The 14,392-nt window shown below is 41.7% G+C and overlaps 1 pseudogene across 1 annotated transcript in view; it reads right to left on the bottom strand.

Annotated features, from left to right (window-relative positions):
• The window catches only part of LOC147016067 (arylamine N-acetyltransferase, pineal gland isozyme NAT-3-like), a 70,461-nt pseudogene that overhangs the window by 39,720 nt on the left and 16,349 nt on the right, over positions 1-14,392 (bottom strand). Inside the window, exons 2-4 of the transcript XR_015049984.1 lie at positions 9,932-10,123; positions 1,826-1,950; positions 1,491-1,707 (exon numbers count right to left, since the gene is read on the bottom strand). The product of XR_015049984.1 is annotated as an arylamine N-acetyltransferase, pineal gland isozyme NAT-3-like (transcript). The remainder of the gene's footprint in view (positions 1-1,490; positions 1,708-1,825; positions 1,951-9,931; positions 10,124-14,392) is intronic.

Below are 14,392 nucleotides of genomic sequence, written 5' to 3' on the forward strand. Positions count from 1 at the left end.
ATATATATATATATATATATATATATACATATATATATATATATATATATATATATATATATATATATATCGACACATACACATACACACATACAATGTATATACAAGCCTGGTGTTGGCTTAGTGGTTAGGATGGCGGCTTGGGATGGATGCAAACACATGCGTTCATGCATGCATGGCTCATTTTATATATCGACGAGCTGAAGCATGGCTCATTATATTCATGCACGCTTGGCTCATTTAAACCCCACGTTGCCTGGGAAATTCAATGGAATATGTATTTAAATATTTCCTGCATGACAAATTGGGTAATGTTGGCCTTATGGTTTCGTGTGAATTATAATTCAATTATATAATTCAATTATATAATTATAATTGGTAATTACCAACCTTGGACGTTGCAACATGTTAGTGGATCGCTCCCCGGAAAAACCCAGGTATAAGCAACGTACTCACTCAAGGCCTGATCATGGATGTGTTTTATAAACCTCTGACAAACATTCTTTTTAACAACAGGCACACGTGTTAACACTATATTAATTAAATTTGTGTTGTTTACAACAAATCGCTACAACCTCAACATACGATCTTCATTATACATATTACTCGATCGCTTCCTGGAAAAAAAAACCCCAGGCAGTATATAAGCACAATACCTCATCAAGGCCTGACGGCCAATTATCTGGTTTTATCTGGGGTCAATTTTTTATTTATCTGGAATTGAAATTCCAGATAAGTTATTGTCATCATGCATCGTCCATCCGTCTGGCTCCTCCTTCGACTTCTCTGGCCAAACCGCTGGGTCGATCCAGCTGGAATTCGGCAACAACATTCTGCTCCTTACTGGTGACAGGGATTGCAAAGCTCATTCCAGTCACGTGATGCTAAGTATGTAAAAATCGCCGGCTCCGTAAATTTCTTCAAAAATCTTCTTCTCCAGACCCACCAGTCAGAATGATACCAAATTTGGATTAAAACATTAGGCCTGGGTAGGGATGTTAAATTGCAGAGGTCATGCCAATCACATGACCGGAGGTGTGTCAAAATGACCGTCGTATAAATTCCTTGAAAAATCTTCTTCTCCTGCCCCACCAGTCAGAATGTTACCAAATTTGAGTGAGGTGACCAAGGATGAGTCTTGATAAAGGATATTTAAATAAGGCCATTAATTATATTCAAAAGGGGGGGTGTTTAAAATCATCCACACACCAATTTTCACTCTTGCGCTCCCTCGGAGTTCCCATCGTATGCATGCAAAGTTTCAGGCTGTTAGATTTCATGGTTTTGGACATTTGCAGGACACACACACACACACACACACACACACACACACACACACACACACACACACACACACACACACACACGCACACGCACACACACACACACACACACTTATTTGAATCGATCTACAATATTAACACAAAATATAATTTCCATGTGGAAATATAGTTGCCCATTCACATCTTGTGAAAGCATTGTGAACATACATAGTCAGAATCCAGGCCGATGAAGTTGAGCTGCTCCATCACCCACTTTCCAGAATCTAAACGAAGTCGAAATGTCCCATTGACTTGAGCATCAGTTATTCCGTTCTCCAGGAATATTGGTAGCCGGAAACCGCAGCCAATTCCAACATCAACCAAGACGCGACGCCCAGATGATAAGGTCACCAAAAGCAACATGTGGTGTCCAGGTGGGCCATACCTGACAGGAGCACATTATGAGGGATCTTATTACCCAGCCCACATTTATAAAAGAGGAACATTATAATTACTTCATGATGAAGTAACCGAAGATGTGAGGTCAAAAGACGTTTGCATACCGACGTGTGCGCAAGTGAAACACACTGGCTGATATTAGAATCACACTAAACCCCAGCTGCTCAAGAAGCCAGGCAAACAGCTTATTCAACTCGTAGCAGAATCCACCTCGGTGTCACCGCACTACCTGTTGGCACAGCAAACAGGTCGTTACGGGTTATCCTGCACTCACAAACTTGGTTGCCGATCCTTGGGGGATGGGGGGGGGGAGAAGGACCCCACTAATTTTTGGAGGAGAAGAGACAACATATCTATTGTCTCTCTCGCCAACCCCCACACCCCACACTTTTTTGGTTGAAAAAAAAAATTATGTCTACTAACAAAGGATTACAAAGCAGCTTTCCTTGCAATTGATTTCATTCATTTTATGAAAAGTCTTTGGTCGATGCATTTTGGTCGTTTTCAACCTAAGGTATCCAATTTCAACTCCAATTTCAACCAAACGTCAGATATCCAATTCGGTAAGAATTCCGTTACCGCGATATCTTGTGAACCAGTGATGGGATTTTGACCAAACTTGATACGAGGATATATTATGATGCAAAGATAAACTGATGAAATTTTCGCATCATGAGGTCAAAGGTCAGAGGTCATGCCAGGTAAAAATGTTATCGAGGTAGTGATTTGAACTAAACTCAGTACATGTAGCATATGTACAGATATGTACAGATATGTACAGATATGTACAGATTTGTACATATGTACAGATTAGACATTGAGGTCAAATGATCTTGAGGTTTTAGATCAAAGTTAGAGTTAGCAAAGATTTCATGTGGGCAGAGGCATATTGGTTGACGTCGCGACCTCAAATTATGTGTAGTTTCAGTCTATTATGTTGCTTTCACTCGACTGCAAAAGATCCGGAGGAATTCCGATGTTTTATTTGGCTTTTTCCCGTCTTGGAAAAACGTTAGCAGCTTGGAGTGTCGATTTCGACATGCAGGTACTGTTCACATCACTAGCTCACTTAATTTGATTTTAGATCATTTGACTGTTGTTCCGACTCCTTTTTTGCCTATTTCGATATTTTTTGGACTGTATGGTACACAAAATTAAATTGACCCCAACCCACCCCCAAACCCCCCCCCCAACCACCCCATCGCCATCCAATAATTTTCCAGAAAAAATGGCACATTCGTCCAAAAAGTGCTCCTGGGCCTGCCTAAGGGCTGCGGACCCCACCAGTATTGGCTTTGCGCTATGCACAAACTCCCCCCCTTCACCATTTTTATGCAGCGATTAATGCTCTTGGCCACAGACTCTTCTGTAGTCATAATTACCCTGCTTACAAAGCGTAAGCGAACAACCAAATGCATCGACCAATGGTTACGCAATTAGTTCACTCTGTCTGTCTGTCTGCATACGTCAGTCTATGATTGAGGAACTACTTAATTTCAATTTAATGTTATGTTTTGAATACTGTTGAACACAAATCAGAACATTAATTGGAACACGAACCTGCAGTTTAACAGTACTTTGCCTCCAAATTTGGTAAATTGGATGGAATTTTGTCCCAAGGGTGCACACACACAGAGAAGTAAGGTGATTGTTTCTGTCTGCCTGCCTGGCAATCAAATCGAATTGAAAATCATTCCAAACAGGAACCTAACTGTTTCTAGGGATTCCATAAAGGACACAAACAAGCACGATGAACAAATTTAATGTGTTTAATAAGGTGGTGTAAAAGAAGGTGTGTCCATAGGGGTAAGCTTCTGAAAAAAGTTGTTTTTTTCTACAGTCTTTAAAACCTTTATTTTATTTTGATTGAATTATATAATTGAACACTGATATCACAAATCACCTTGTTGACACTTCCAAAAACCTCCAGTTTAGCAGTACTTGGACACTATTTTACACCATGTCAACCAATCAAATTTGCCGCTCGCACTGACAGAGCTAGTCACAGCACAAACGAATATTGAGATTCCAGAAAATGATGCAACCAGCAGCCCAAGGCTATATATGAAACAACAACTGTTTTTCTTTAACTGGGTGTGGCTGGTTGGACATTTTTCCTCAAATCTGGTGGAAGACGGTTTCCTCTGACACCCAAGGTGGATGGATGTTATGTTTTCACCTGTTTGTTTGGTTGTTACTTGCGAAATCAAAGATTAACAAATATATTGGTTGGACTGGTTTGTTATTCTGTTTTTCTGTTTTTCTGTTTGTCTGAATGTCAATCACCTACAAGTCACATTTTTACTCTGATTTTCACGAAACTTAAGGCTCTACCTGGTAGAAGGTGGCGCCCTCGCCCAGGGCCGGATTTTCCAATAGGCAACATAGGCCATTGGCCTAGGGCCCACCAGTCACTGGGGGCCCCCACCGGGGACTTGTGGGTTCTCTGATCGGTTTCATTGTATACTTTTTATTATGCATTGTATGCATTGTATTTCATTGTAATTTATTATGCTTCAGTTTCATTGTATTTCCCATTATTCCTATGTGTGAGATGTACATGATATGGAAGTTGATTTACTTTGATGTACTTGGTATGGAACTAATTTGAGTAAAAATGATTGATGTGTTACATTATGTTGTAATTCTTTTTTTTCATTACAATATTATGATATATATATATATATATATATATATATATATATATATATATATATATATATATATATATATATATATATATATATATATATATATACCTATTATAAGACCAAGCTTGCACACTAAAAACTCGGCTCGCCGTCACACGATCCCTATGAAATTGCTGTGGTTCTTAGCGGACATGCCGACAATGTTTGGGAAGTATTGGCGTTCCATAGTTCCACATGCATTTTGCACAATGCGTGTTTTTGTCATTTCCCGTGTACGGTCTGTCGTCTGCTACCAGCTTTGTTGTACTGCTATCCAGCTTTGTTGTACTGCTATCCCGTGCATGTGCCCGGGTATCGCTAGTATATATATATATATATATATATATATATATATATATATATATATATATATATATATATATATATATATATATATATATATATATATATATATATATATATATATATATATATATATATATATATTATTGGGGGGGGGCACTGATAAGGTTTGGCCTAGGCCCACAAGAAAGTAAATCCGGTCCTGCCCTCGCCCACATGGCGAAGAGAAAAACTCTGCATGGCAAAGAGAAAGGTCCCACGTAGCGAAGAGAAAAGTCCCACATGGTAAAGAGAAAGGTCCCACATGGCGAAGAGAAAAGTCCCACATGGCAAAGAGAAAGGTCCCACGTGGCAAAGAGAAAGGTCCCACATGGCAAAGAGAAAGGTCCCACATGGCAAAGAGAAAAGTCCCACATGGCAAAGAGAAAGGTCCCACGTGATGAAGAGAAAAGCCCCACGTGGCGAAGAGAAAAGTCCCACATGGCAAAGAGAAAGGTCCCACATGGCGACGAGAAAAGCCCCATTTGGCAAAGAGAAAAGTCCCACATGGCAACGAGAAAATGGTGTCCATGACTACAATTTCACCCCATTATAATGAAATGAGATTTTTTTTGTTATTTTATTATTGCCAAACATCATGAAGTTTTCAAGATATCAGATTGAAACTTACCCTGCTTATTTGTATGTATGTTTAGTGTATGAGTCAAGAATGTGGTCAAAATAAGTCAAAGGTCAAGGTTGATGCCATCCAAAACATGTAAAACATTGATTAGGCATCAATTATGAAATGTATCAACCAAATTTGTTTTGCACAACATTCCATCGTGTAAAACACTTGATGGATTAAATTTTCCAAATTACCAAATTGCTGTTTCCAGGGCAACGATTGTTTATTTTTAGATCCTCGTGGAGGATCTCTAATGTCAAGGTCACATTTTCCACGGCGGCCGTGGGGTCTCCAAAATCTACGGCCATGAGCAATTATACGGCGGCCGCAGTATTTCCACGGTCACACAATGTAGCAGTCACATATGTTTTTATTTTTCCGGGAGCCGCACGGCGTATTTATAAATTGTGGAGACCGAAAACGTGGGGTTGCGGTATGGTCTTTGATTTGAAGTCGCACGGTGACCTTAGGGCATTCCTGCGGCGGCCATAGAATTTTCAAGGCAGACGCAAGGTGCCCGCACGGCGACCGCAGGGGGGCCCTAAGACGTACGTGCGGCCAGACGGACGGTAACGAATGAGTAATTTTTTTTTTTTTACCAGTTTTTTTTTTTTCGGCTTGTCGAATTGCTACGGCGAACGTAGAAATGAAAAAAAGTTATAACTCCGCGTTATAATTCCACGGCGACCTTACGGCCTGTAAAATATAGTCATATGGCGTAGGGCCACGCTGAGGCCACCTCAGATACTCTGCGGCCGCCGCACGTTTCTGTCAATTCAGAGGGCATAGGGCCGCCGTATCCTCGCCGTAGAGCAAATGTGACTTAGGCCTTAGGTCTTAGAAATTGTGGAAACCGAAAACGTGGGGTTGCCGTACGGTCTTTGATTTGATGTCGCACGGTGACCTCAAGGGGGCCCTGCGGTGGCCATAGAATTTTCAAGGCAGACGCAAGGTAGCCTCAAGGTGCCCGCAAGGCGACCGCAGGGGGCCCTAAGGCGAACGTGTGGCCAGATGGACGGTAACGAATGGGTTAATGTTTATTTTTTTTTTACCATTTCTTTTGTTTCGTCTTGTCGAATTGCTACGGCGAACGTAGAAATGAAAAAAGTTATAACTCCGCGTTATAATATGGCGTAGGGCCACGCTGAGGCCACCTCAGATACTCTGCGGCCGCCGCACGTTTCTGTCAATTCAGAGGGCGTATGGCCGCCGTATCCTCGCCGTAGAGCAAATGTGACTTAGGCCTAAGTCTTACTCACGTTGTTGTTCTTCATCTTCTTCTTATGGACTTTTTTGTTTCACAGCCTACAGTTTTCATTGAAACTTCCTGAAACTTGGCATATATATGTAAAAATACCCTGCGCAGACAGTAACCATCTCCGATTTTGAAAATTCCTACTTGAAAAAAAGTTATGACGTCAAAATATCTCCTCTAATGGAAATCGCCTAAAAAATTATCTTTGAAACTAGGCAAGCTTTTTGAATTCTGTTTGTGGGAATCGAACAGTCATTAGCAGAGATGAATTACCACACATATGATACATCACTATGACGTCATATCAATTTTTATGACGTCATTCATATTTTTTGTTTCACAACGCAGAGTTTTCATCGGATCTTCGTGAAACTTGCCACGTATATGCAGAAAGCCCACGTGCAGGCAGTAACCATCTCCGATTTTGGAAATTCTTCCAAGAAAAAAGTTGACGTCATAATATCGCCTCTAATGGAAATCGCCTATACCATTATCTCCGAAACTAGGCAAGCTGTTTGAATTTTGTTTGCGGGAATCAAGCCAGGCATTAGCACAGATAATTTATCGCAAACCTGATACATCACAATGACGTCATATTCGGTTTTATGACGTCATCATTAAGAGGACGAGTATCTTAGCTCATTTGAGCTTGTTGATTTCACAAGTATCGTCCTTTGTATGACATCTTTCTTGTTACTTGCAAAATCGAAGATTTTTCAAGTATATTGGTTAGTCGATTTTGTTATTCTGTCTGTTTGTCTGTCTGTCTGTCTGTTTGGCTGTCTGTCTGTTTCCTACAGGTCACGTTTTTTAAACCGACCTTCACGAAACTTCACCACGTGGTAGAGTTTGTCAAATGGAAGAAGTCTATTGTTTTTAAGGTCAAAAGGTCAACATAGGCCAAAGGTCAGCAACTTCGGTGGGATTTCTAAAATCCTCAATTTTCATCCCATTGACTTGAAATTTGAAGAGGAGTTGCATATTTGGTCATTGAATTCAACCACCAATTATTTTTGAGGTCGAACTTGTTTTTTGGATTTTGCAAGTATCGTGCTTTGCATTACGTCTTCTTGTTTGTTTGTCTGTTTGTCTGTCTGTGTGCAGGATATCTCAAAAAGTTGGGGACAGATCCGGATGAAGTTTGGTGGGCAGGTTGGGTGTGTGACAAGGATGAACTGATTAGATTTTGGTGAACATCCAGATCTGGATCCAAATAACAGAATTTTTTAAATGATTCTTCACCGTTGAGAGACAGGGCCAAAAATGATATGGGCCCGATATGTTCTCGTGGATTCGGCATTATGTGCTGGAGGTATGTGCTCTACCGATTGCCCTTCTTGTTACATTTGTTTTACAAATCTACGCCGAGTGTGAGTTGGCTCATTGTTTGTGTAATGGCTGTAATTGTGCAATGTGTTGGTCATTGATTGTACATTTATGTTCCAAGTTATTCAGTGAAATAATTCAGGATATATGGAGAATGTTCAGTGTAAAACAAAGTGACTTACAGGCAAACAATGAGATTAATTTAGTATTTTGGTGCTTTAGTTCTCAGTAAAAGCCAATTAAATTCCAGTGAGAACATTTCTCCTCTCTGTCTCCAAATTCAAATTGTATTTTGATCGTGCGTAAAGAGCCAACTCCTTAAAGTAACTGTCCAATTCATCGCTTGCTTAGAAATATCAGTGTTCAAAGAAGATTCTCGTCAATGCTATATCAATCATTTGTTCATTGTCCTGGCATGTGATCTTAACGAAGCAAAAGTCAAAGCCATACTGTTTGTCAAAAAGTCAAAAACCAGGATCACAACATTCCTACACACAACCTGGATTAAGATTTGATATTGTGTTTGAATTTCAGATTTCACATTTACAGGAACATAGATCTGTACATGGAAGTCCTGCCTTCGAGCATTTGCAGTTAATGCATCCTCTCTTTGACTTGCATCCACATTGATCAGCTCACTGAGCTTGCAGCCCTAGCTGCTTCATCAATAGTCATCCAGACATGTGTCCATGTCGTCACGTCTTTCATCCATCCTCATCCCTCTCGCTTCGGAATAAATTGAACAGCTGCTTGACTTTTCATCCAGATACCACTCCGATACACAACTCGCTTTGTGTGTTGAAGTAGGGCATCCTGAAGGAAAAGGCAACTCAATGATTACCGAAAAGACATAGTTATTATACAATCAAATCACATCATATCATAGCAACAACAAGATTTGTTTACGTGGATGGTCGGTCTTGTTTCCACATAAAGATACCTGAGTGGGGGAATGGTCTCCAGACTTCTTCCTTTCTTGCTGAACAGTTCACGGCACGCTTCATTAACAAAACCCATGATGCTGGTCTTATCATACAGCAGCACTGTAAATCTTTCCAAGGTGAGGAAATGAGGTGACGAGGAAGTGATCATCTTAAAGGGGTTCTCGGCAAAGTGCAAGAAGGCTTACGTCACCGCTGGATAAGAACACCACGTTGACCATGCAGACAGTCCGTCGATTCTTCCGCCTCTTTGCCCTTGCACATTCCATGGGATCTGAATCAAGAGCTTGGAATTATTCAACATTCTCCAAAAAAATTCACTTGTATGTACGTCTCAACGATTTTTCATTGGACAACGCAGGTCTTCAGAAGTCTTCGTCTGATCGATGATGCAACGAACCGATCAACGGTGGCGTTTGATCAGTGGGAACACACAGGAGCTAAGCATAAAGCGTCGAGAAACACATACACGTGATAATAATGACTATTATCAACTCAAATTAGGTAATTACCATGATTCCAGTGATTACATAATAACCACACAGCAGCTCAACATATAATTTGAACAGCACAAAAATAATTAGTTCATTTGTTGGGAGTAACCTTTAAGATTTTCAGCTTTTATTTATGAATATGTGAAAATAACGTCAAGAGGATATCGTTATGACGTCATTTTGACGTTTAACGTACGTTTTCTTCCCCAGAGGCGTATATTTTCTGAAAGTATGATCCAGTGGGAGTTTCCAGTTATCAAATGGCACATTTCCCATCTATATAACGACCTTTGACCTAAACTGCATGCTTTATGAAATGCATTTGTGAAAATGACGTAATTATGACGTCATATTCACGTCATACTTTAATTTTTTTTTTTTTGCAGCCATGGATTTTCCGACATTATGGCTGCACGCGATCCTTCAGTGAAAAAAAATGACACTTTTAGCCGGCATGTAACGATAATTTCACTAAGCCACCAAACTATCTTATTCGAAATGTTGGTCAATATTTGGAATTGAATAACTTTTTACCTTGTCATAAACCAGGGGTAGATCCAGCACAATATCCTCTCCACAGTGAATGCTCAGGTTCTCGAAAGGTACCGAGGTCAGGTGAGCAGCATGTAGCTGATGCAGACAATCAATATTTGGCTCACAACGACCCTTGTAGTTTATGCGTTCCAGATAGGCCATCACATCCAACTTGTCTGGATTCTTGGACATCTAAAACAAGAGCATCAAACGAAAAAAATGAGCTCAATATTGCACATTTTATTACATGATGTGTGGCAATGACATCATCTATATCTATGTATTACTAAAACTCTCATCTTGTATGTATGTATGTTCCCGAAATACAGCCAAAACCGTACACGATAGCGCAAAAATTTTAGGGCCGTCTTACCATTCTCCTGCGGTGTGCAGTATCAAGTTTCGTTAAAATCGGGCAAAGAAAAAATTATTTAAAAAATCAATTCCCCATTCAGTCAAGTACCCTTCGGGAGTATTTTTGATCGATTCAAACAACCTCAGCGGTACAGTTCGCTGGAGTTATCTTTTTTTTATTCCCTTGAAATGATGTTTTTTTTCATCAACCTCTGTCACAACGGGAACCCAACGGGTTCACGGGTCGTCTAGTCTCTCACTAAATTAATGTGATTCACTAAGTTCCTCTATTTCCCTCCATGTATCTATCAATTGCTTTTCAGAGAGGAGACACCTTTCAGATAGGAATATTCCCAAAAATTTCAAACTTGAGTCTTTCCTTGAAAAATCAGTTACTCTTTTTAGTTCACCTGGTACGTAGTTCCAGGGAGCCGATGTAATGGTGCATCGTCTGACTGTGAGTGCGTCCGTCCATCCGTCAAATTGCAAATACGAGGGCCAGTCAATAAGTAACCTTGAAATATTTTTCACAAATTGTTTATTGCATGTACGTGTGTAACAACTTATTTTTCAACATCATCTGCATTGCGTTCAATGCATTTATTTATTTTTTTTGCAGTGCTTTACCAAGGCCTGGAGTCTTCGAGAAAATAAATATTTTGGCTGTTTGTGTAGGAATTCGTGCACCGCCTCTTGACCCTCCTCATCGGATCAGAAAGTGTTTCCACAAAGCACCTCTTCAAAGTGGCCCAAATAGATGATAATCCGAATGGGGCGAGGTCCGACATGTCGGGAGGATGAGGAAGACACTCAAAATGTCCGTTCTCGATTGTTGCAGCTGGAGCGCGGGCAGTGTGGGCTGAGCATTGTCATGCTGCAGCAAAACACTAGCAGTGAGGAGTCCACGACGTTTTGATCTGATGAGTTGTCTCGGCACCCACTTTGCACACACTTTGTGGAACCCCAGCACATTGTGAATGATATGGTGTGCTGAACCATGGCTCATGTTCAATTTGGAGACCACTTCATTCAGCGTAATGTGACGGTTTTCCCTTAACACACGCTGAACTCCTGTAATAATTTCTGGTGTGTCGGCTGTGTGAGACTGGCCCGAGCGAGCAGCGTCTGCCACACTGAACACTCCACTTTTAAACTTCCTGTCCCAGTCATACACCTGCTGCAGTGATAAACATGCGTCACCATATTGCATCTTCATTCTGTGATGGATTTCACTGGGATTCACACCCTCACTTCCCAAGAAATGGATGACAGAACGTTGTTCCTTCCTGATGTATGCTTCTAAGGGAGCCGCCATTTTGGAACTGCTTGACCGACGTCATACACTCAATGTTGCCAGATGTAAAACAAGCAAAACATGACTCTTACCCATAGATATAACATGTCATCTATAACTACACCCATTACATTCTCGAATTTATCTCACCATTTTAAGGTTACCTATTGACTGGCCCTCATACTTGCAACTTCTTCTCTGAAACTACATACACAATTGCGATGAAACTTTACCACAACCTTTATCACCTGTGATGCACCAAAGTTTGTTAATGGCATTAAAAAAAAATTCCACAGGTATGTACTTTCTTCACCGTTACATATTTTGTCGGTCATCCATGCCTACCAAGTGGTTCCCTGGTTACCTTATCCAGCCGCTACCAGGTGAGCGTCCACGGGTATTGCCCCTATGTTTTTATATACAAAGGCAAGGCAAGGAGAGGAGCTAGAACATAGAACGGATCATGATGTAACAGAGCAAAAGGACAGGAGAAAGAGGGAGGGAGGGGGTGCACACCAGCAACAAGGTCGTTTGGCCTATCACTGTCCCATCACAGACATGTCGGTGGTCTTTCGGTCATCGACTGTCTCCTTTCTGGTTTTACACCTTCTATTCTCTCCATATTCTGTCCCTCAGGCTTCTGTACAGTGCCGATCTTCTCACAACCCCTTTCTGGTGAAACACCCAAAATCCAGAATCACTGCTCATCTCCACTCATTCCTTCCTCTTTTTTTCCCCACCTGTGAAAGCAACTTTCACAATCTCTTCCATCTCATTCGTCCTTTCAATTCTTCAAGGCAGCTGTTCACCACCATCTCATATCATCCCCCATCAAAAACCATCTTTTCTACCCCTGTTCACCCTCCCCAAACAACCTCATTTAGTTTCCAGTTTTTCCCTCCTAAGAGTTTGCAGCTGTAACTATCTTTTTCACCCTCTGTATCCTCTCCTCGCCCCAATTCTTATCCATATCCCTTATTTCTCCAAGTCTCCTTATATTTTGTCTCTCGACCAAGTCTCAGCGTCATTGCAAGAGATTCGAATTATCTTGAAGGAATTGGTTTCCATGGCATCAAGCTGACCAATGTGTGAGGCGAAGGCACCAGCCCATAGTCGAGAGAACAATACCATTGACCAATGATGAAGGCTTTATAGGCTCTGAGTAGCTCTGATTTTCCAAGGAAAGACTTGGTTAAGTTGAGGGTGCCCATTCTACGTCTGGTTTTGTAGGCCAACTTTGAAGTGTAGTTTGCTAAAGAAAGATTGTAGCTGATAGTGAGGCCCAAAACTTTGAGTGACTGAACATTTCCAAGAGGATTGTTAAGAAAGTAGATGGGAGAGTTTTCCATACAATCATTTCAGAGATTTGCCCGATTGTGAGATTTGCCAGGATAGAAAGACATTCCATGTGTTTGACCAGCTCGTGATTTTTATTTTTTTTCGTTTCTCTCCTCTTGTTTCTGAATCTTCCGTTCTGTCCTTTCACTCACTTCGTTATCTCTTTGACATGTGGGACTTTTCTCTTTGCCATGTGGGACTTTTCCCTAAGCCACCAACCAAGATGAGCAGAACCTGAAAAAAAAAACATAGGGGCAATACCCCTGGGCACTCACCTCATTGCGGCTGGATAAGGTAACCAGGGAACCACTCATAGGCATGGATAACCCACAAAATATTGTTGCCGTTTTGAAAAACTGCTATAGCAAATGTGCACTCACGACACGTGCGTAGGTCCTTCAGTGTAGTTATTTCTGTAATAAATGTTTCGAATAATCCTTTATAGTCCAGTTGCCACCCTAATATTGTTACGGATTTGGAAACCTTGTGCACACAGACAGCCAGAGTCCCCGCAGTTCAGTTATTTCGATAAGTATGTGTTATTAGTTAGAATCCCTCCTTCTGTCTAATAGGAATTACATGTGTGCGCTACGAGTTATTTTATAGTCGGTTTATTACATCCTCATCAACAACAACAACAACAACGACACCACCCTCACTTAACCTGGTCGCCATTGCCCACGTGTTTTTGGCTGAAGGCATGGGTGGAGCCTCCGTCCCTTCGGATCGAGGCTCCGCCCCAAGGAAGGGCATGGACCGTTTCCTCCAGCCAATGAGTGAAGGGCGAGCATGACACACGTGCCCCAGCCAATCGGGAGGTGACCATGAGTCGTCCGACAACCCCTCATCCAATCAGGAGGCAAGTGGTGAGGGGAAGAGACCCTCCCACCTCAGAAGGGTAGAGTGGTTGTCTGGACCAGCTTTTCGGCTGAGAGGGATCGTGGCAATAGTGGTCGGCGGTCTTGGTCTCGATTGGTGTTCTGCAGGATTGTGGTTCGAGCGGTCTGCGGTCCTTTGCAGTGGCTCACCGTGGTGGTGGTGACCGAACAGTGTGGTGGTGCTCGAGCAGCCAGGGTCATGGGCCATGGACTTCGGGTCGTGGGTTCGAGTCCCACTGTGGTGGTTCGAGTCGGTGTGACCGCACGAGGCGGGACAGGTACCCCAGCCCGGCCCTACCGAATAAACCCATGGGGTCCAGTTTCTTGTGTGTGTGTGTGTGTGTGTGTGTGTGTGTGTGTGTGTGTGTGTGTGTGTGTGTGTGTGTGTGTGTGTGTGTGTGTGTGTGTGTGTGTGTGTGTGTGTGTGTGTGTGTGTGTGTCCGTGGGCCCCGTCTGCAAGTAGAAATTGTGTAAGTGCTTTCGTTTGCTTGTACATTGCCTGCATTTTATTCGTGATATCTCTGCTCTTTTCGTGTTCCCCTCCCCGATTATTCTTTGTAAAATAAACCCCTGTTAAATGTACCAGCTCGTTCTCTG

Source organism: Eptatretus burgeri, chromosome 12 (assembly GCF_056783735.1).
Source record: "Eptatretus burgeri isolate ZD-2024b chromosome 12, Ebu_testis_v1, whole genome shotgun sequence".
Lineage (NCBI taxonomy): Eukaryota > Metazoa > Chordata > Myxini > Myxiniformes > Myxinidae > Eptatretus > Eptatretus burgeri.